The 23,912-nt window shown below is 43.6% G+C and overlaps 1 protein-coding gene across 19 annotated transcripts in view; it reads right to left on the bottom strand.

Annotated features, from left to right (window-relative positions):
- Positions 1-23,912, bottom strand: part of TJAP1 (tight junction associated protein 1) — a 77,833-nt gene that overhangs the window by 26,879 nt on the left and 27,042 nt on the right. For 7 of the 19 annotated variants that reach the window (XM_077343029.1, XM_077343020.1, XM_077343124.1 and 4 more), the window contains exon 2: positions 20,042-20,143. The exons of 8 other annotated variants lie outside the window; for them this stretch is intronic. The gene's annotated coding sequence lies outside the window, so the exon portion shown is untranslated. Of the gene's footprint in view, positions 1-14,364; positions 14,665-20,041; positions 20,144-23,912 lie in introns of those variants that run through there. 4 more of the 19 variants (XM_077343169.1, XM_077343142.1, XM_077343115.1 and 1 more) reach the window with 2 other exon arrangements.

The raw sequence follows: 23,912 nt of genomic DNA on the forward strand, positions 1-23,912 counted from the left end.
AGATTGCATAAATCTTTTCACCTTATAAGAGTAAACTCTGTACAAATAGCACTTTCATAAATGAGTGATGAATTTTGATGCACAATATCTAGGTTCAGACCTAAGTTGTGAAGCTCTTTTTTAAAACAGGTAAGTACAGCAAGAAACCTAGTCTTTGACATTTGGGAACTGGCACTCCCTAGAGCAAGTCCCCCAAAAGAGCCCTGCAGCGAGTGTCTGGTTATTGTCAGTTCTACTAAACTACGCATCCCATAGTGAAAGGGATGCCATTTTTATTTTGTTGCTGGATGTTCAGAATCCCTCATTAGTAAGTAGGGAACTTGTCAAGTCCTGCTCATACAGAAGCCACGAATAATACCATGAACAGCAGGCACCTTAACTTGGGAAGGGAACCCTGATTTTCTGATGTCAGGTGTTCATCATACTGAAGCAGACTTTTTGAAAGTTCTCACGCATTATCCTTTCTCTCTAATGGAAAAGCAAATAAGCACATTTATCTAATAGCCAGTTTCCAACATTCATGTCGTTCGTTATACTATTTAACCCTTAAACACACCTTTCCTACTCCCAATAGTGAGCCACAAAGCTACTTTTAGAGTTGTTGATTTTTTGAGAAAACATACACACGCACGCTGTCATACTAAATGTCTCCCAGAAGAGGGAGCTTGAGCTCTAGCCAGAGAGTGGGCAACATTGTTACAGAGATTTGCAAATATATAAATATAAATAAACATACAAGTATAAATAAATATATATAAACCCAGGCTTCCACCCCTTCGCTAACAATAAGGTAAAGGTAAAGGTATCCCCTGTGCAAGCACTGGGTCATGTCTGACCCTTGGGGTGACTCCCTCCAGCGTTTTCATGGCAGACTCAATACGGGGTGGTTTGCCAGTGCCTTCCCCAGTCATCACCGTTTTACAATAAACCTGCTTAAAACAGGGTAATGACATGTGAGTCTCCTCCAAGTTGTCTACCATCACAAAGAACACGAAGAGAGGAGGAGAAACGAAAACAAAGCCAGACTGTGGCTCTGCTTCTTAGAGAATGGGCAGGTCAGAAGGAGTTGGAGGATGCACTGCAAGCCTCAGCCCTAGAAGTCTTTGGCAGTATCCACACAGAAGCTCAGAACAATCAGACCACGCCTTCACGCACTGAACTTGGGACGTACCGCATACAACCCCTCTGTACAAGGCACACGTCACAGTGCCTTGGGAAATGCACCAAGTAACTGTGGCCCAACTCTAAGTCTGAGGGGTTATAAACGTATTCCGATGTATACTATTTCCAAGTACAAAAAAAGCAAGAAAAGTATTGTTAGGGATAAAGAAAGATGTGAATGTTGGCTGGTCCTACTAAAGGATTTTACTCTGAAGATCCTCTGGATTTTATTCTTATGGATCAACATTGCTTCCTGAGTTATGCTGTTCAGTAGTTCTGCTGCTGTGAGATAAAAAGCTGGGTTCTTCTGATCTTACGAGTGAGGAGATCCATAGAAAAGATGAAATATGTTCTGGGAGGTAAGAACCAATCATAGATATTGGACTCATCAGCAAAAAAGAGAGAAAAAAACGTTCTAATTGATTAGGATAAACAAATTTCTTAAAATCTAGGTAGCGGCCTGAATAATCTGTTGAAGCAGCCCTAATAATCCAGACTAGCATGATCTCACTGAAATTCAGAAGCTAAGTAGGGTCTCTACCTGGATGGGAGACTACCAGGGAAGACTGGGATGGCTATGCAGAGGAAGGCAATTGCCAACCACCTCTCAGAGCTCTTGCCTTGAAAATCTCATGAGGTAATACTCCATGAGTCACAACTTGATGGCACACTTTACCTTTACACTCAGCTGGGAATAACAAAACATCCCAGGAACAGGCTGTTATTTTTTTCTCTACCGTATAGAAGTCAAGAAAGGAACCCACAAAAGATACAAAAACCTTCAGTTGTAAATGTATTCCAATACACACTATTTCCAAGTATGAAAAAAGCAAGAAAAGTACCCTGTTAGGAAAAGCAGCATCTCACCCTGCCCCCCACGCATACTAAGGAGTCCTGTAGATTGCACAAATCATGATAGTCCCATTAGTTGCGTGGACTAGCAGGGACCCCTGCAGGCTAAAGTACTCTTCACATTTGGACTGTAGGAATCAGAAGTGTAGGGAGCACTTTCCTGTAACCAAAAGTAGGGCAGCTGTCTGGACGTGCCTTAATCTCATATGCAGTATTTCATATTCAGTTTGCACAGAATACAGTTTGGTAGATCTAGAAGTTATCCATACATTTGGCACCCAGCCCACAGCATGCAAACTACACAAGAGGAAATACACCGAAGAAGAAGAAGAAGAAGAAGAAGAAGAAGAAGAAGAAGAAGAAGAAGAAGAAGAAGAAGAAGAAGAAGAAGGAGAAGAAGAAGGAGAAGGAGAAGGAGTAGGAGAAGGAGAAGAAGAAGAAGGAGAAGAAGAAGGAGAAGAAGAAGGAGAAGAAGAAGGAGGAGAAGAAGAAGGAGAAGAAGAAGAAGGAGAAGAAGAAGAAGAAGAAGAAGAAGAAGAAGAAGAAGGAGAAGAAGAAGAAGAGTTGGTTCTTATATGCCGCTTTTCCCTACCCAAAGGAGGCTCAAAGCGGCTTACAGTCGCCTTCCCATTCCTCTCCCCACAACAAACACTCTGTGGGGTGGGTGAGGCTGAGAGAGCGCTGATATCACTGCTCGGTCAGAACAGTTTTATCAGTGCCGTGGCGAGCCCAAGGTCCCCCAGCTGGCTGCATGTGGGGGAGTGCAGAATCGAACCTGGCATGCCAGATTAGAAGTCCACACTCCTAACCACTACACCAAACTGGCTAAGTAGACCTGACTAAAGTAAAATTAAAACACGTGACCCAACCAACAAGTTAATCCATTCAGAAGGAGCAGGTAATAGGCATTGTGCTGCAGATACTTAGAGGGCAAGATGCACCCCTAGAGCCATTGTCTCTGTTCTCCCTGCTGAATACCTCAGTTAATATGTATTCGTTTAGTTGCTTCACATGAACTCAGCTCCTTTGCTTCCACAAGGCAAGGAGAAGCCTGAACCTTAACACTGTCTGCAAACACATCCCAGACCCCGCCTACTTGCGTGCCTGCAGGCCACCAGGTGTGGCCAGGAATGGCACAAGCTACGCACCAAACACACCTTTGATGTGGAGCTGAAAGCAGGTAGCCGCAAGGTACGAACAGCACGCCGCCTGCCGCCATGCTGACTCTAAACACAGGAATGCAGGCTGAAACCACAGGCCAAGAAAGGCAAACACACTGCATTCCACGCAAGGCAGAGAACAAAAACAAGCAGCCAAGCCCACGCGTTCTCCACACTGCCTTGGAACATGCCAGCAGCAGACCTCCACCACCGCCTCAGTCATGAACCTAGGCACACAGGAGAGTCCTGGAGCCTCCACCATGTGCCCTCAAGCTGAAGATGGCAACTAAGCGGTGGAAAAGAGCAGGAGACAATACAGTCTTCAGAGAAAGAGCTGAATGGATGGCAACTGAATACTTCAAGCCAATAACAGTTTTAAGAAATGAGAAGTTTTTTCCCTTGCTGGCTTTTGCTCAACTTAGCCAGCTGGTAAAATTTGTAAACAACTCAGTTTAATAGAAGCAAATGCTTAAGCTAAAAACAGATATACAGAGACAAGACCAAAGCAATGAGCTGGCTCTTAAATAGTCCCCAAGTACTATAATGATATTGTTCCTTCCTTCACCCTGGTTATCACTGCTTCTAACACATATTAGTTTCTCTCCCTAACACTTTCACACAACCACTACCAGTCAGCAGTGATGCGTGTGGTTTTTCTTCCACTAAACATACAGCTGCCCGCACCACCACCAGTTAGCTTTGGAAACCAAGGTTCAGATGCCAAGGGAAAGTTATGAAAGGCAACCCTTCTCTCTAAAGCCAACTGGCTGGAGCTATGCGTATCATCATGTACTCACAAATTCTCTAGCCAGTGAGATGAGCTGTAATTCTACTCCCCCCCCCCAAAGGAACCAATTTATGAAACAGCTCCAATTTATAAAACAGATTGTAGAACAGAGTTGAAAGTTTCAAACTCCAGTAACTTTGGGTATATTGTGGCTTCACTTCCATTGTTCATTTGTGAAGAGGAATAACCCTGCCTTTTACTAGAGATGGTGTGAAAACAAAAAAAAAATAGGACTGCAGAAGAGCATAACAGCAGCTCTGGCTGGATCAAACCAAAGGACCATCTAGTCCAGCAACCTGCCAACCAGCTATTAGTAGGAAGCCCATAAACAGGAAGACTGCCAACAGCATTACAAAGCCAGCTACACCGATTTTATGCACTGGCATGAATGATCTCATACAAAAAAAGTAGTACCTTAGGGTTCCATGTAAAGCAAATCGCTCCCAGTTTGTCAAGTACAAGCAGCAATCCATAGGACTAATATGAATGGTTTGTGTTAATAATATACAATTAAAGGACATTATTGAAACCAGAGAACCTTTATCTCCAGAAGAGCGCTTTGCCAGTCTTCCTGAAAGAGCACTGTCTCCCTCTTAATTGTCTCACGTGTGCTCTGCTTTTAGGCATGCCCCTTTAAAAATAAGAGAATCCCATTCTCTCTTCAAAAGTGCTGAAATTAAATACAGGATTGGCCAGAAATAATTCTGGACTATGTCCCCCTCCCCTGCCCCAATCCCCAACAAAAGAAAACACACTCACTGCCACTGACAGGTGTGGCAAGAGTAGATCTTATGTTTTGAACTGTTTCTTATGTTTTGAAAAGCAAAGAAACCACTCTCTTTTTTAAAATAAGAGTCCAGTGGCACCCTTAGGACCAACAAAGATTTATTCAAGGCATGAGCTTTCGAGTGCAAGCACTCTTCCTCAGCACTGTTATGCTATTACAGACCAACACAGCTACCTACTTGAAACTATTCTTTTTTTAAAGTGAGACTGCTATTTGGCAATCTTCAGCAGACCCATGCTGAAGATTGGCTCCCCGTGGAAAAAAAACCACGGACGGGTACAGCGCCCCTGCAACGCTGTGGAACCTTTTCCTGCCACAGCTGCAATCGACACTGAAGGGGCCCACCAGCAACCCACACCCTTCCACTCCAGGAGGCTCGACAGCACTGTCTGTGGAGGCTGCAATTCCCCAAGCATTCAGATAATCGGGAAAGCAGCAGGCAGGCAAAGGAGGGACCTTTGCCGCTAACTCGCTCCCGCCCACGTTTATTCTTTGTATGCTTTGCAGCATCTCAGGGCAGAGCCTTCATCCTGCCACTGGTGGGCGGGCAGAGCAGGGGAAAGGGGCCCTGCATAATTGCAGTGTTGCAATCTGCCAGCCTGGCCAGGCAGCCTGTTCCTGCCTGCTTGTATTAAATACCTTATAACTGATTACACCCCCATGGGCATGATTAGCAGTCTCCAGAGAACAAAGTCTACTTTCATAAGAATAAGAAGAGACACGTACAGCTACCTTGCTATACAGCTGGGCAAAGACAGCAAGTCAAGGAAATCTGAGATCTATTGATACACCCATTAGCTCTGCCTTGCTAACCACTCCCCTCCCAAACTGTTCCCATCAACTTCAAAATATATTTCCTATAAGGACCAAGCAGCCATGATGAATTGTTCTCAGAGCGGTTCTCTCAGAGCTCTCTCAGCTCCACATATCTCCCAGGGTGTCTGTTGTGGGGAGAAGAAGGGAAAGGTGTTTGTAAGTCACTTTAGGACACCCTCAGGTAGAGAAAAGCAGGATATTAAGCCTCCCCCCCCCCCATCTAATCTATTCTGCAAAATGAGTTTAGGATGCAACTTTTTTTGGCATCTGGTTCTTTCTGACGAAAGACATTCACAGCACAACACCCAGCAACAGGTGGGTGAGAGAGAAATACAAGTATTCTCAGGCCACACATTATATGCCAGAATAAAAAGCTCAACTGAGTCACTGGGTTAACCTGGGGACATGCAAAAGTCTAAAGCCACCAGCCCTCACAATTGTTTAGAAACAGTGAGGGGGTAAAGCAGTTTTATGTTTGCAAAGGTAAAAGCAATTTATTAAGAATCATACCTTTCAACTTTTTTTTTTGAAAGCCACACATGGCAACCAGCCAAAGATGCAACATTTATGTGAAGAATCTACGGCTGGAACTTAAATAAAGGAAAATTCCTCTCCACTGAAAACACAACACTGGTTGAGCATCACTACCTGCTGTATGATATTTTCTGACAAACAGACTTAGGAATTTAAACTGGAGAGCCAGTGTGGTGTAGAGGTTAACAGTGGCAGCCTCTAATCTGGAGAACCAAGTTTGATTCCCCAATCCTCCACATGCAGCCAGCTGGATGACCTTGGGCTCCCCACGGCACTGATAAAGCTGTACTGACCGAGCAGTAACATTAGGGCTCTCTCAGCCTCACCCACCTCACAGGGTGTCTGTTGTGGGGAGAGGAAGGGAAGGTGATTTTAAGCTGCTTTGAGATTCCTTGTGGTAGAGAAAAGCAGGGTATAAAAACTAGCTATTCTTTTTCTTCTTCTAAATGAATTTGGCAACTATTTAAAAATATCATTGCAAGATGTTTTAAGGCAAAATAGTTACAGATATATACACAGATGTATATATCTGTGTATATATCTGTGTATAAAAAGAAAAAAGCTTAAATTCTTTTAAAATATTGAGGCAGCTTTCAAAAACCATTTTTGAACAACAGTATATTTTCCCCAGCTCTAATGTTAAAATATCTCCAGGTATGTAAACAATTTTTTGGGAGCAGTAAGACCATGACCCCGTTCAAAGCAAGGCTTCCGTCCACCTTTATTGCATGTGTCTGGCTATCCAGTTGTTTTGGTGTGGACGGGGGCTAGAGAAATAAGTTACAGTGGTATAGGGAAACTGTGCCAACCCTGTTACATTTCTATACTCCCAAACTTATTAGCCAATCGGATCTTAAGGGAAATTCCTTCCTGGCAAAAAAGTACGGCACTCGGCCAAGTCTTAAGCATGAGCAGTGTAGCTTTCATCCATGAGCCACGGCATGATAAGGGATGCACAGCGCTCACACTGTTTTTACCTTTGTGCCAAGTGGAATAGTGAATAGGGTTGGACCTGAGACTGGTTTAAACAGAGATTACAAATCCCAGCTCAGCCACAATGTACACTGGGAGGTCTTGGGCAAGTCACCAGCTGCACTCAGGCATCACTAACTGAGCAGAGTTCGCCTGTGAGGGCACCACCCCTGATCATTACAGTAACTGGATGCTCACACCCTCCTCCCCTTGCATGGTCCACAGAGAATGAAGATTAAAGTCAGTGCAAATCAAATTTGCTATTATATCCACAAGTGCCAAAACAAATGAGGTTTATTGTTCTCTCAGTAGCCAGGATTCTTAACCAAATCTTAATTTGTTAAGGTACCTACATTCATTTATCATTACAACCTAGTATTAAGTCTCAGCATACCAGATCAGGATAGGAAGGAAGAAACACATAAGTCTGAAAATATACCTGTTTAATGTCTGTCAGAGACTCATTTATTTGTGAGGTCTGAACAGAAACATTGTTTTTTGTTTAAAATACAATGGGATTTGCCACAAAGGCAAAGAAAAAAAAAAAGGGGGGGGGGAGCATGGCAGGATGCAATTGACATAATATAGTATTTGAGAATACAACCAAACCAAATAGTAGCTGTACCACAAGGTAACTGCCCTCAAGTTGTTTGTGGTAATTTGCTCATGTTTTTGTTACTAGGCACTGGATGATATCCATGCCTTCAAAAATAATCTCTCAAGAAATTGCAGTCTACACACTATCACTGTTGCTTAGTCCTCTGTCAATGACCTGTCTGTTCTGCAAAGGATGCAAACTATAGCAAGCAGCATGTTTATTAGCACAGCTGAGCTAACAGAAGAGACATACTCATAGTGCAGGGAGACAAATCGTAAGACTTTAAATAAGGTTTCACTCTATGCTTAGCTGCTGATAGACAAAACACCTAAGGATACCTTGAGAAATCTATCTATCTGTGAATAACTGGATTAGGGTGGGGTCTCTGCCACCTACCTATTTTCGTCATCTGAGATATACTGAAAAATTGCTACTTGCCAAATGATCAGTCATTTGAACCCTGCAACTGATATAGGTGATTTACATCAACAACTCAGTATTGGATACAGTATAAAGCAAACCAGCTCTTGTATTTGTCAGTAGTACTACAGCAGTATCCAAAGGAAAAATGTTCACGGAGCTGAATGGTAGATTCAAATGGGTAGCCATGTTGGTCTGAAGTAGTGTGAGGCTCTTCCTTGCCCCTTCTAGGGGTTTGCCCTTCTCCGCCGTGGCGCCTGCACCTCGTTCTGCCAATAAACCACAACGTAGGCTGGGTTCTCCGTACACCGTTCTTTATTTCACCTTCACCGTACGCCACCACCGTCTTCCTTTCTCCTGCATACCAGCCCCTAGCCATGCTCACACTCCACCTTATATCCCCCCTTAGGTCTCCGCCCTCCTACATAACTCCATTACCCCGTCCTTCTGGCCCGCCCACTCCCCAGCATCCTGAAGCTTCTTCCTCATCACAGGTAAGTGTTTCTCCACAAGTTCCAGCATCGTCATCTTCTTGGACGGGCCCTTCCTTGGGGCGTGCGAGCGGGGAGGTTTACATGACAACTCCCCTTCTCCACGCCCCTTCCACGGGCTGTCTGGGCGTTCTCTACGAGGGGTCGTTCTCTGGTTGCTGATATCAGGTAAGTGTCCTCTGCGTTTTCTTTCCGCGGCCTAAGTCCGGGCGGACTCGTACAGTCCCTTTCCCCTTGCTTTGATCCCAAACGGACTGATTGATCAGCCTGTGTGCTGTGCCGTTCTATGTCCCCTGTGACTCGCGGCTTATGCCGGGCTCATGTCTCTCTCGATTTCCACTGTTCCCTAACTCTCCATTGCCACCCAGACAAGTAGCACAAACAAATCTTTGTTGGTCTTAAATGTGCTACTGGACTCTGATTTTATTGAGCTGGATGGTGTACAAAATCATATGCTCACCCAGAATAGTTTCTTCTACTGTGAGTTAGACAGAGATAAGGTATTATACTGCACAAGAGGGAACAGTGTCTAATAATCATACGTTTGGAATACAATCCCATTCACAGCACTTGGAAACAGGAAAAACCCATTCGTTCTGTAGAAGCATAGAGCAATCCTCAGTGTACTCCACTCCCTTTATCAACCCATCTTACTTTTTAGTGAGCAATACTGAACCTCACATCTGCTTTGCTGTACAAACAACTTGATAGTACACTGACAACAGATAGAGGCTAATTTCTCCACAAGGCGGAGCAGCCATTGATCAGGCATTCCTACTCAGTCTATGAGCAAGAAAAACATGTCAGCAAATAGCAACTTTATTGACCTAAAACTCCCTTACTCACTGCCCTACACTACACAAATCCCCACTCTCATTCCCTGAACTAATAGTCTCTCAGTGCAGAGAAACACTTCTGCTATTCTACTCTCTTCATTACCAGCATTCACAACCAGGGCAGTAGGCCCTAATTTAGCTCAGCAGAGGCCCTCTACAAACTGCTAATCCCAGAGCGCAGCTGTTTTCTCAAATGCACCGGCAGGAGCAAACTGTAAACGATTTATGGCGCGTGGCAGGAAGACTGCTGGCTCCTTGCACGGGTGGGGTTTGGGTATAAGATCATGTTTGGACTAATGTTTATATTTCAGGCTGTCAATCCAGTAGTAAATACTACATTTTAATACTCTCTCCACACCCAGCTGGGGCCCTGAATACGTAAAAGCCTAATTAGAAGTATTTCAGAAACACTTACAAGCAAGGGCAGAGTGGCACTTCATGCTGCTCTGTGTCTCTGTACCTTTTAAAAGAATATAGTAGGATATCTTATTCCCAATTGTGCCCCTATCTGCAGATATATCCATGAATTGGGGCCGTATTGCACTAAACAGATGCTTCTACAAACTTGGGAGACTAGGTTTGTAGAAAAATCTGACATTTAAGTAAAACACTAGGGGTTTAAATTGGTGTAGCGGTTAAGAGTGGCAGCCTCTAATCTGGCGAGCTGAGTTTGATTCCCTGTTCCTCCACAAGCAGCCAGCTGGGTGACCTTGGGCTAGTCACAGTCCTGACAGAGCTGTTCTGTCAGAGCTCCCTCAGCCCCACCTACTTCATAAGGTGTCAGTTGTGGGGAGAGGAAGGGAAGGCAATTGTAAGCCACTTTGAGACTCCTTTGAGAAGTGAAAAGCCGAATATAAAAACTAACTCTTCTTCTCCCACAAACAAAAAAGCTTTGCTTGCACTAGTGCAGATATCTCACCTCTCATAGCCCCACCAGCATCTGCTGCTGTGGTGGTTGTAGAGGCGAGAAGCCACCACCAGACCCAGCCCACCTGGAGCTGTACCAGGTGAGCTGCCAAAAGGAGCAGGGCGGATGCCCTGGTGGAAAGAAGCACCTAGGGGCTACCTGCAGCAGTTCCAGGTGAGCTGCCAATGAGGGAGAAGTCAGATGGCCCATCCAGAGAAGCTCAGGTCACAGGAGGAGGAAAACCTCCATTGGCTCCCAATGAGCTGCTGAGTCCAGTGAGGGGTGGGGGAAAGACAGAAAGAGAGTGCTAAGGTGCAAATGCAGGAAGATAAAGGAAGAATATTGGGGAAGGGCAGGAGAAAGGTCATTTTGATTTAGAGCAAACACACTGGAAATATATTACAACAACATTAGAACATTCAACATACAAGTCAGATGTGGCCATTACAATCCTGAAGCAGGTGCCAGAGTTTATAGCTAGAACTTGATAAGACAGCCTCAGGCATAAGATGCAGTTCCAACATGGACAACTCCTCTGACTTTTGATTCCAAGGCATTGAAATTATCATTAACACTGCACTACCATCCCAGTCAAATTAAAGCTCCAGTCTGAAGCTGAAATAAAAACCACAACACATGCCCTAAGGAGATGCTGCTTTGCTCCCTTGATATCATAGTGAAGCAACTGGACTAGTTAAGATGAAGCATCTGCCTTTAGATCCCCAGACAGACTTATGAACAAACCATAAAAGACTATTTAACTATTTTTAACAATGTTGTGCAAACATCTAAAATCCTGTTCCAGCTCCAGAATCTTTACTATTTTGGCTATCAATTTAATTAAACTTGAATTACCAAAATGCCTTCAGCCCTAATAACTTTTAGTTATATTTTCCTAAATGAAAGTACTACAGGCCATGCCTATATTTTGGAGTCAACTTATATCACATTTAAAACAATTTGTGGGCATACATACATACATACATACATACATACATACATACATACATACATACATACATACATACATACATACATACATACATACATACATACATACATACATACATACATACATACATACATACATACATACATACATACATACATACATAGAATCATAGAATTGGAAGGGGCCATACAGGCCATCTAGTCCAACCCCCTGCTCAACGCAGGATTAGCCCTAAGCATCCTAAAGCATCCAAGAAAAGTGTGTATCCAACCTTTGCTTGAAGACTTCCAGTGAGGGGGAGCTCACCACCTCCTTAGGCAGCCTATTCCACTGCTGAACTACTCTGACTGTGAAAAACTTTTTCCTGATATTTAGCCTATATCGTTGTACTTGAAGTTTAAACCCATTACTGCGTGTCCTCTCCTCTGCAGCCAGCAGAAACAGCATCCTGCCCTCCTCCAAGTGACAACCTTTCAAATACTTAAAGAGGGCTATCATGTCCCCTCTCAACCTTTTTTTCTCCAGGCTGAACATTCCCAAGTCCCTCAACCTATCTTCATAGGGCTTGGTCCCTTGGCCCCAGATCATCTTCGTCGCTCTCCTCTGTACCCTTTCAATTTTATCTACGTCCTTCTTGAAGTGAGGCCTCCAGAACTGCACACAGTACTCCAGGTGTGGTCTGACCAGTGCCGTATACCAGTGGTCCCCAACCTTTATTAGGCTGGGGACCGGCAGGGCATCGGGCCGCGCCCGCGGGGACCGCGCCCGCGGGGACCGCGCCCGCGGATCGGGCCGCGCCCCCGGATCGGGCCGCGCGGGTGCGGCCTGCACGGGCGCAGCCCGGCCCTGATTCCCTCTTCCCGCCCTCCCGCAGTAAGTAGCTTCCCGGGCCCCAAGCTTGCGGCCTGGGAAGTTTTTTACTGCGGGGGGGGGGGGGGGCGGGGAGAGGGAGCTGCGGCCCGGCGCCATGGCCTTTGCGGCCCGGCACCGGGCCGCGGCCCGCAGGTTGGGGACCACTGCCGTATACAATGGGACTATGACATCTTGTGATTTTGATGTGATGCCTCTGTTGATACAGCCCAAAATGGCATTTGCCTTTTTTACCGCTGCATCACACTGCCTGCTCATGTTTAGTTTACAATCCACAAGTACCCCAAGGTCTCGTTCACACACAGTGTTACCTAGAAGCATATCCCCCATCCAGTAGGCATGCTTTTCATTTTTCTGACCCAGATGCAGAACTTTACACTTATCTTTATTAATTTGCATCTTGTTCTCATTTGCCCATTTTTCCATTGTGTTCAGATCTCGTTGAACTCTGTCTCTATCTTCCGGAGTATTTGCCAGTCCTCCCAATTTGGTGTCATCTGCAAACTTGATGAGTAGTCCCTCCACCCCCTCATCTAGATCATTAATAAATATGTTAAAAAGTACCGGGCCGAGCACCGAGCCCTGAGGTACCCCGCTACTCACCTCTCTCCAGTCTGATGAAACACCATTGACAACAACTCTTTGAGTGCGGTTCTCTAACCAATTCCCTATCCACCTAACTATCTGAAAATCCAGATTGCAGTCCTTCAACTTATCCATCAGAACATCATGGGGAACCTTGTCAAAAGCTTTACTAAAATCCAAGTAAATTACATCAACCGAATTTCCCCGATCCAGCAAACCTGTTACTTGGTCAAAAAAAGAAACTAGGTTGGTCTGGCAGGACCTGTTGGAGACAAATCCATGCTGACTTCCTTGGATCACCAAATTGTCTTCCAGATGTTTGCAGATCACTCCCTTTAATACATACATACATACATATGCAAGCTTACAGAGAGGAAATTTAGCCATTCTTATCCTCATTGTGTCACTGCAGATGGGAGGATACCTATTTCTCTATTCCAAGGGGCCCCAAGAATTCTGATATGGCATAGAGGGCACAGCTCCAAAATGGCTGTTACACAATGGTGCTGCAGGAGGCAGCCATAAAATGATTGTCATAGCTCAATTTCAGTAACACAGTACAGAACCTTATGCTGCAGTACCAAAGTGGCATTCAAAAACGTTGCACAGCCAATCAAATCTCCAATAGTCAATCAGAAGCCTTACAGGGCAAATGCCTTCCTGGCCCCTCACACTTCCTAAATACCCTCGATGGGCATCAGAAAAGGTGTTGGTGGGCAACCCAGCAAGCACACTGGGAACCGCTACTCTATTCCCATCAAAAATGGAAACAAAACATTATATGCAAATAATTCAAAAAGACAGGCACAAGTGAATGAGACATCTCCCAATGTCTAATTTTATTTAAAAGAAATGAAATATTCAATAAAATTAGATCAAAGTCATAGAATTGGGGAAGAGATATTTCATCTTTGTTAAAAACCATTTTCCAGATCAAAATCAATACCTCCCACGTTCTGAAGCTCGGTGAAGAGGTTTTAATCAGGAATATGGTACAAAGAAGAGAAAGAGAAAATAAGTTCTAAGATCCACAGCTCTTAAATAAAATTACAGACATTATGGATTTCTACATCTTGTTGAACCCTCAGTCTAAAAAGAACTGGCATATGCTGCCTCTCCTTTGGGATGTAGCAGAAAACTGGTACAGTGAGAATTTGACTGGAGTTCTATAATTTGTACTCACTACAACTGACATAATATGTGACTAGGTAACATCATAATGGGACTTGGAGTGGGCAACTATCAAAGAATTAAGGAAAATGGATTGTGTACATAAAGAGATAAATCTCTCTCTCATATCTGCCCTTTAGCCTTGATGTCATCCACATGGTTTAAGTGCTTCAAGCTCAGACGACATACTTTTCTTGCTATGCTCATCTCTTGAGCCAAAAACAACCCTCCCGATGAAGCATGTAAAGCCAAAGGGCAGAAGCATATTCATACACATACTTCAGACTTGGAAACCTTTGAGGGGGCAAGACAGCTGCCACTGCAGCTTCTCCTCAAAGCTAGGGGTGTCTTTGTCTGAATAAAGGGACAGCAGAAGCCACAGCACTACCCCCACAACAGCTCCACTGAGCTGGAAGCATGGGCAAGAGGTTGAGAGAGGAGGTAAAAAGTAGATGCTGACACTTACCATGGTCTTTCTTTCATCAGCCTCTTTTGTCAGCAAACTCTTCTCACCACAACAGAGTGCTGAATTATGAGCAAGTCTTCAGTGATAAGAGGGCAAAATGTTTCAGAACGAGTGGGATGAAGACAACACAAAAATCAAGCTGGAACACACCTAAGTCCCAAAGACAAGCACGACTTCCAAGATAATTTAAAGTTCACTGTAAACCTGCAACGTGGAGGGGTCAAACTCCAAATACTTCTTTCAGAAGTAAGGAAAGAGAGAGTGTTGTGTACTGAAGATCAGAGAAGCACTATCTACAAATCCTAGCAGGATCCATTAATAAAGAGCAAAAGAGAAATGAAGGACTACAAGAATGCACTTCACCACATTCAGTGTCTCTAAACAGATATAAAAATTGCCTGTATGAAATCAAGAATTATGACGTCGAATTAATTGCCATAATGAGCACACACAGCTATCTCATTTCATAGTAAAAGTGAGTCTTGAACACTAGAAAAACAACTAGCCGCCAAAAATTAATCAAAACAGGAGGTATGCCTAAAGATCTAGGTAAGGAATTGGACAAGAAAAATAGTTGCATTTTTCCCATTATCATGCCTTCATGGCTTCAAAATTTATGTTTCAAGGACATCTGTTTTGGAATTTAATTCAAATAAAATTACCTTCAATTGTCTAGGAATTCTGCTGGATTGTTTTGCTGGATCAAACCAAGATCCATCTGTGGAGAAATGCCCCAGGATTCACTCCGGTAAATCAAATATTGGGACTATACTTTGTTCATGAGTTGGAACTCAATGGCAAGCTTGTAGCTGTGGGAAAAGAAGGGCTGGGGAATAAACCATCAAGCCCCAAATACAGATGACTTCAGTGTTACAGTTGCTAATGGCTTTGGCTGAAGTAAAACAAAAAGGGTTACCATCTCATACTTTGCTAGACTATTCCACCAGGGAACAGACTGTAAAAGCCAAAAAACTAGTTAGTTTTTTCACTCCCTTGATCAGGAACAGTGAGAATAACACCACAAGGGGAAAGACTCTCTGTGAAAAGATTATAACTTCTCAGGACAAGGGGACGAGGCTCTCTTCCATCTTCTCCTTGGATGGGCATAAACCACAAAGGATAACACATTTGCCTAGGAACTCCCCACATGGTAGGGACAACAGGGAGAAGTCATATAAAGGATCACCTACTCCCATAGGAACCTACATTGTCCCTACCCTGTTGTCCATGCCATGTGGACAAGATGGAGCCCCTAGGTAAATGTGCCCAGTCATCTCCAGAGGCCCTGCTTTGACTTTCTCTCCCATCAATGGCTAGACAGGTGGTAACCCTTCTACATTTGTGTGTTTTAGGTGCTTGAGTGTTTTTATTGTTTTAAATATGTAATACATACTTGTATTTTAAGTGCTGTTTTAATGTGTGATATGCCTTGGGGACCCTTTATTGGGCAGGAAGGCAGCATAGAAAAGTTTTAAATAAACAAAATAAGTTATCTTCTGAGAACTAAGGTAATGATGGACTTTTAAATCCTGCAAGTTCATTAATAGTCTACCATAGTTAAACCCTATTTAGTATAAGTAAGAAGGGCAGGGTGGGGTAAAAGGAATGCCAAGTTTTCACATTTTCTTTATAGTCTTACTCAGCCTGATGTTTGAACAGACTATGTGTACTCTTTCAGGTTATTAAAATGACTTACATTTTGAATGCTTAAAGCCCTATTTCTGTAAACATACCACACACATTCAGTCTTGCTATCTAAAGCATGGAAAGGAGGAGGGGCAGGAGTTCAAAGTGCAAATGATAATCCCTGTCTTAGGTTGGAAGACTGAAACTGGAGATGTGGCAACTAGGTGGAGTCTTAAAGGGCTTTGATTTGGTGACTGCACTGGTTACTACCCAGTTCGTTTTTGGTAGTTCCAGAAGTAAGGGTAAATTTCTTGCCAAGTAGAGACTTGGGATTGCCATGGAGTTTTCCAGCCTCCTGGAACCAAGAAAAAAATGGCTTCATTTCTTCAAACCATCTAACTCTGTAAGATAACAAGCTGGGCAAGTGGCAATGGCCAAACCGCCCTGAGCCCCCGGGGAGGGTGGTGTGTGTGTGTGTGTGTGTGTGTGTGTGTATGTGTGTATGTATGTATAAATACACACACACACACACAAATAAATCCCTTTGGCTCCTGCATCAGGTACTCACAGTAATACCAGCATTGGACAGATAGGTTACATTTAGCTATTTCAGTCAACTGCTGACATATCTATGCTCTGTGCATACTGCTGTTATCTTGAGAAATCTAGACTACTCAACATAGCCTACAGCTTGAAGCCACACAACATAAATAGCTCCAATGATGCACAGGATTTCTGCAAGCTGCTGTTTTGAGATCACATGTAACATTTCCACTTCCCTTTCACTTAGAAGACACACCCTAAAGCAACCTTTTTGGGAACGGATATGTTTTGATAGTAGTTTTCCATGAAAAAAGGAACAACCGGTGTTTCAAATGAGGGATCTGAAATACAGTGCCATCAGTATTTCAATGATACTCAGCTCAATTTCTCCTTTTCATCTCAGTCATGTAAGGCAGGGGTAGTCAACCTGTGGTCCTCCAGTTGTCCATGGACTACAATTCCCATGGGAATTGTAGTCCATGGACATCTGGAGGACCACAGGTTGACTACCCCTGATGTAAGGCAGGTAGTATTCTGGATCAGTGCCTGAAGGCAGTAATGTGCCAGATGAAGACAGCTAAGCTGAAGTTCAACCCAGACAAGACTGAAGTCCTGCTTCTTCATAATAAAACTGGTGAAGTTTATGGCCATTATCTCTACCAATAGGTTTAAAACTTGAAAATATGTCTACATGAAGATAAACTGCAGATGAAGGTGCATATCCACTCTGTAAGGCATAGAATTCTTGTCCAGTTTAGGCTGGTACACCAGCTGTGAGCTTTCCTCACCAGGCATGAATTCAATATGGTTCCATGCAATTATTACATTCAGACTGGATTACTGCACTGTATGTGGAGCTGCCCTTTTAAAAGATCAGACATTTCAAATGCTACAAAATGCCAAAAGCAACAGGAATGACAACTGGAGTGAAGGGGGAGGAGCGGGGGGGGGAGCTGGCCATGGGTAGTGTTGGGCTCACAGCTGGGCATAGTAATAGTGGGAAGTGGCCAGTAGCCATAGCCGGCACAGGAGCAGAAGCTAGGAGCCACGCTGGATTCAGCAGTAATAACAGTGTGTGTGTGTGTGGGGGGGGGGGGAAGTGGCAAAAGGACCAGCGGCAGAGGGCAGGAGCTATGGCAATAGTGGAGGCGGTTGCAGTGGGCTCAGTGTCAGAGGACAGGATCCAGAAGGCAACAGAGAGAGTGGATGAGAACTACACTGAGCCACAGCTGAGAGCCACATTGGGCCAGCAGCAGCAGTGATGGTGTTGGGGGAAAGGAAGAAGAATAGTTGCTTCTTATATACCGCTTATTTCTACCCAAAGGAGTCTCAAGGGGCTTCCAATAGCCTTCCCTTTCCTCTCCCCACAATAGACACTCTGTGAGGTAGGTGAGGCTGAGAGAGCCCTGATATTACTGCTCGGTCAGAACAGCTTTCAGTGCTGTGGCGAGCCCAAGGTCACCCAGCTGGTTGCATGTGGGGGAGTGCGGAATCAAGCCAGATTAGAAGCCCGCACTCCTAGCCACTACACCAAGAAGTCTCAGCAGGCCCAGTGGCAGAAGGAGGGAGCCATGGTTGGGGAGGGGGGGAATAAGTGGTAGCAAACCTGGTAGAGTCGATGTTGGGGAGTGGCCAGGAGCTGCAGTGGGCAGCAATGGTGGGGGGAGGGATCTCCCAGGGGATCCCCCACTGTGTGCATATACACAGACTCTATTTTTCTCTAAGAGTATCAGTTGCTTAATGGACCCATGGCCATCCATTGATGGTGATCCATATAAATCTTTAACTATGAACTTCCTAAAGCTAAAATCCTCGAATGCCAAGAAAAAAGGTTTTTTGTAACATATTATTCTGTCTTTGAGGTCAAAAGGGCACCTAAGCACAAGGAACAAGCCCTTCCCCTGGGACAGCTAGTCAAACTCCTCACTTGAAACCAAAAGGAACAGAGTCTTACATCTCAATCCCCAACCTCTCAGTTTCTAGAATATCTAAGGGCTGCAATGGATATCACATTCAGTGTCCATGGAGCCATCAGTAGTGCTCCTAAGCCAGTTCTTTACTACGTGCTGGGAAGACGCTCTAAAGCAGGGGTAGTCAAACTGCGGCCCTCCAGATGTCCATGGACTACAATTCCCAGGAGCCCCTGCCAGCATTCGCATTCGCTGGCAGGGGCTCCTGGGAATTGTAGTCCATGGATATCTGGAGGGCCGCAGTTTGACTACCCCTGCTCTAAAGTCTTCTGGAGTATTCAGTTGCTGCTGAGTAACAGATTTTACTGTTTCCAAGAAACACTACCTAGAATGGACCCTAGCAGCCATATGTTACAACAAATGGAGTTTCTGGGTCAAAGAGAAGAGAAGGCTTGCATAGTTACAGAGTCAAGTCTGGAAGTGATTGTTGTATAGATCACTGTAGCTACATGTTCTGTGGACAGGTACGGCACTAGTAGCCTGCCTTGGCGTAGATGGAAAAACACCACCTAGGCCACTCTGGTGATCTACACCTTCACAGATAGGGAAGTGTTGAAGATCACCCTGAAATCCTGGTGGTGGGTACAGCCTCAAGCTGCATCCCATCCAGGGAGGGGACGCACGCTTCCTGGTCTTGCCCCCTCTATCCAGGCACGGGCGACTCTGCTCGAGTTGCCCATATTGCTTCCAAGCCCCTGGCAAATGCTTTTTTTGGGGGGAGACCATCCAGCCATTCATCAGGAGATAGAACTGGGTGTCATCCAATATTGGTGACAATGCAGCCCAAAGCTCCGGGCCAACTGTGCCAGAGCGTGCATGCAGATGTTAAAAAGTATTGGTTGATAGAAACACGTTTATCATTTGACTAGCCAGAAAGCCCATTGTACTTAAAAATACAACGGGTGCTAGGCTCTCCTCCCTCCCCAGCCAGACCCACCAAGGCCTGGAGAGGCCACAGTAGGCCTTTTGGAGGCAGGAGGGGGAGTGCTGGTGGGGCCATGGTAAGGGCTCCTTGTGCCAAGGCACTCACAGGCATGGACTCCCCCCCCCCCCACTAGGCCCATAGTCCCAGGCCCTCCGCCTTCTCTCCCAACTCCTGCTTACCGGGCTGTCACTACTTCCATATGGAAGAAGTTGGAGGGGGATGTAGCTGGGTGTGGGACATTCTTCCTGACTGGCCATTTGTTGGACCCACAGCCGATCAGGGATGGGACAGCCAGGACAGCCTACCTGATTGGTAGTTAGGTGATAAGTCTCAACTCCTCCCAACACTCTCTTACCATTTTATTCAGATGTTCAGATGACTACATCATCAAGTAAATGTGAGCAAGGCACCAGAGAACAAATACCACAATCTGAACATACATGTACCTTTCACATAGCTTAAAAGCAATGTAATTCAACCAAATCAATACAATCATTCCATTCCAAGTCATCATGTGTTGACCAAACAGCAACAAAACCAGTTTATGTTCTAAAGTACAGAACTCATAAATATTTGTCATAATTTGGAAGAACAGTATGTTATCAACACCTACCAAACATGTCTTGCATTTTGCACCTGAAGTGCCTGCAAGGTCTCCCCTGCTAGTCAATACTGGAACAGATTTCTTGAAAGGATGGAAAGTATGAGTTTGATTCTGAAAAAGAACAGGAAGAGGAGAAAGCAACAAATGGGAGGTCAGAAAAGTATATATAGAGACGCAAGAATATACGGGCATATGAAAAACAGGAATACAGGGAAGAAACCTTATTGTTACAGTCTCCATTTAGAAGAATGTCAGAAAACAGTCATCTTTGCTCCCATGAAGCCAGTAACATAATACAATTTACAATTTTTCTAGCTAAGCAGATGACAGCTTAGTGTAGTGGTCAGGAGCGCGGACTTCTAATGTAACTATACAGAGTTTTTATATAGATGTAGAAAACATCAATCAGAAGTAGATTCTCTAAGAAATCCTGCAACTTTAGTAGTTTGCCCTCAGTAGTCATACAGACTAATTTATTTTATTCTGTTTAGAAATAAAAGGCAGAGAGAAAAAAATCACATGATGAAAAATATATATCAGATGACAAGCAGAGAACCACAGTTACTCAGCATAGAAAATAAGCTGACGGCTACTTTTATTCTACAGTAGGGCTGCCTGAGAGCTTCAAAGGCACTGCGTGCAATATCCTCTCTTCAATCACAGGGCCAACAATATTAAAGATGACAGTAGCTGTGGGCCATGCTGTGGAATTCAGCCATTCTAGTCAGTGTACATGTCTCTAACACATTGCATTAAACACATCACCCTAAAAAGAAAGCTAAAAGATATACTGCTTGAAGCTAAATACCATATGTAAGAAATTACAAAGATCTTAATTTATTGTGAGTCATGAAGCATTGTTATCATTATCAAATTTCTAGACTGCCTCTCTCCCACTGGGCTCAAGCCAGTTTACAGCACATTAAAATACATAGATACATTATTAATTCCATGCTAAAATTCTAAAAATTAAAATTAAGAAAACCAGCTGCCTAGTAACTCATTTGGCTAGGTATTTTACTACCTATCCCTCCCCCCCCCCCATTTCCTTCATCATTTCTTTCCCTACCTATTGGATATGGCAAGTACCTCAGCAGCATGGAAAATAGAGGAGTGTGGATGAACTGCAAGGATCAGAGGGTGGCCCCTACAGTAGGTTATCTTGGCCTCAACCACAGGACTGTTGGAAGACTGCCACCTTGAAGGCCCTGCAGAACTGTAATAGCTTTGGGAGGGCCCCACTCTCAGGTGGCAGCTTATTCCACCACATTGGAGTGAGGGCAGAAAAGGTCCTGGCTCTGGTCAAGGCCAGGCAAATGTCTTTGGAGCCAGGGACTTTAGAGCCGGTATGTATATACTAGATCAGGGGTAGTCAACCTGTGATCTTCCAGATGTCCATGGACTACAATTCCTATAGCCCCTGCAACCCCTGTACTAGATGACTGAAATGCTCTCCAAAGGACATATTGGGAGGGGCTCCCAGCATAGGGCTCTGAATGTCAGTATTAACACCTTGAACCTGACCCACTACTGGAAGCCAACACAGCTATGGAAGGACTGGTCGAATATGTGCCCTCCATGGATTCTTGTAAGGACTCGGGCAGCCGCATTCTGCACCAGCTGTAAATTCTGGGTCAGGGTCAAAGGTATAGAATGAGGTACAGTAATCCAGCCTGGAGGTGACTGTCACATGGATCATTGTGGTGAAGTCTTTTGGGGTCAGGTGGGGCACTAGTAGCTTCGCTTGGCATAGATGGAAGGATGCTTTTTGAGTTACCTTTGTGATCTGAGCTTCTATTGAAAAGGAGGATCAAGAGTCACCCCCAAATTCCTGGCTGTGTACAAAGTTGTTAATTGCAAGAGAGACATACTTCATCTCCATTTTTGTTAAAACGATCACAACACTCGTGTCAAAAAGCTATAGCTGTTTTCACATTGTTGATCACAGTATATAGCAACCAAATAGTGGTTTAGAAGCACTACTTTAATCAGTGAATTGTTATAAGGCTATTTTGCTCTACTTGTCTACTTGTCCTCTGACCTTTTAATTCTTGCAAAACACTCCACTTCTTCATGCCTCTGTCAGTTTCAATTCCTTTTATGCCTTTGACCGATTGATGCCACAAAGGGGTACAGGCAGTCCACAAGTGGATACTGAGGATTGTGGAGGGGCATTTGGAATTGCAAGGTTCATGAACACCTTTTGCAAATTAAAGTGTTTCATAAATGATCAGGTACTGTGGGACAAACACTTATTGACACAGATTAGCTGTAAGTAAAGGAGATACATGAATGTGGTGATGGGGAAGATTAAAAAATTCTAAAGCAAATAAAAGCTCTCCCCTATTTTTTCTGACTTTCCTCCTAATTTTCCAATGCAAAAATAGACATGTTTAAAAGCACTTAAAAACTTATTAAATATATTTTCACTGACTTGAATAAAATGCTTTTCATTGTATACTTGTAATTATTCAAGATCTAAAGCATGAAAGAATTGGGAGGGAAACTTCCTATGAACCTTTTTCTGTTTCTTTTCTTTAACTGGTGAAACACTTTTAATACAAAGTTTAACTCACTCAAAATGTGAAGTTTGATCAAGGCAGGAAGTGTGTAATCAAGCTCTGTATACTAGAGGAGGAAGAAGGAAGAAGGGATGTCCTGGATATAGAGGGGGAAGAGGGAAATTCAAGGGGGGAAAATCCTGAAGACTTATTTTTTCAAAGGAAAAATTGTAAATTCTAAATAGCACTAAAGAAACTTTCTGTGAAATGCTTGCAATCAGATGAGTGAAATATTTCCTCCCCCCCCCTTTTTTGCTATGATATACAAAAATACACAACGATACAATTGAATTCTTACCCCCCCCCCAAAAAAAAGAAGCCCTCCCCATCTTCTTTGAGGTCTGATTAGGAGGAAGCTTTTCTTGTATTTCAAAATCCATTCATCACTCATGGGGCTTCAGTTGGATTACCAACGATAACAACATGACCAGAACATACACATCTGTATTAGGTAATTTATCATATCAACCTGTCTTATGTATGTTTCTATACATTTTAGTTATTTCATATGGTGATTAATGGTATTGTTACTATATATATAGTAGCAATATATATATCCCAAATCTGCAGAACATTTATAATCCATTTTTCCTTATAGGCTCTTTAATCTTAATTCAACTCATAAAAGATAAAGAGAGCAAGTTTGTTCTTATTATCTAATAAGAGGTTTGAAATTGTCAAGTAGGTTATCATTATCCCTGCTTAACTTAATTCCTAAATAAATTATAGGATTAAAAAATACTTTAATTCCCCTCAACCAGCTTTCTGGAGAGAAACTTTCTAAATCTGTATTCAATTTCAGTGTAAAGTTTGTCAAAACAAGATTTTACTAACTCAAAACATATCATGAAGGTTTTTTTTCATGTTAAAGCCTATAGAAATGTTACATCAGTAGGGTATTTGCAAATACAGTTTGCAATTACAATCATGCCCAACTGGAGTTTAATAGTAAGTTTACTGAGGTCTGACGGCAGTCTTACTCTTGCCAAACTCTGAAACGTCACATCTCTCATTATTTTCATATACTTTCAGGAAATAAGGACTTGGTAGTATGTATACAAAATCCTAGGCACAAAATTCATAGCCTTTTTATCTGGATATGCCAACCTGTAAGAATCCTATATCAAAGTGGCCACGCTCCATGCCAATCACAAAACAGCAAAACTTTATAGAAAGATACATATCAAGAGAATTCCCACATATGCACAAAACCTTTAATGTTAACCAAGCAAACAATAGAATAAGGACAAAATATCCTGCAGGAGCATAAACTTTTGAAAACAGTGGGAAGTCAATTAAAGGAAGAGATGTGCCAGCTC

The sequence above is a fragment of the Paroedura picta genome, chromosome 1 (assembly GCF_049243985.1).
Source record: "Paroedura picta isolate Pp20150507F chromosome 1, Ppicta_v3.0, whole genome shotgun sequence".
Lineage (NCBI taxonomy): Eukaryota > Metazoa > Chordata > Lepidosauria > Squamata > Gekkonidae > Paroedura > Paroedura picta.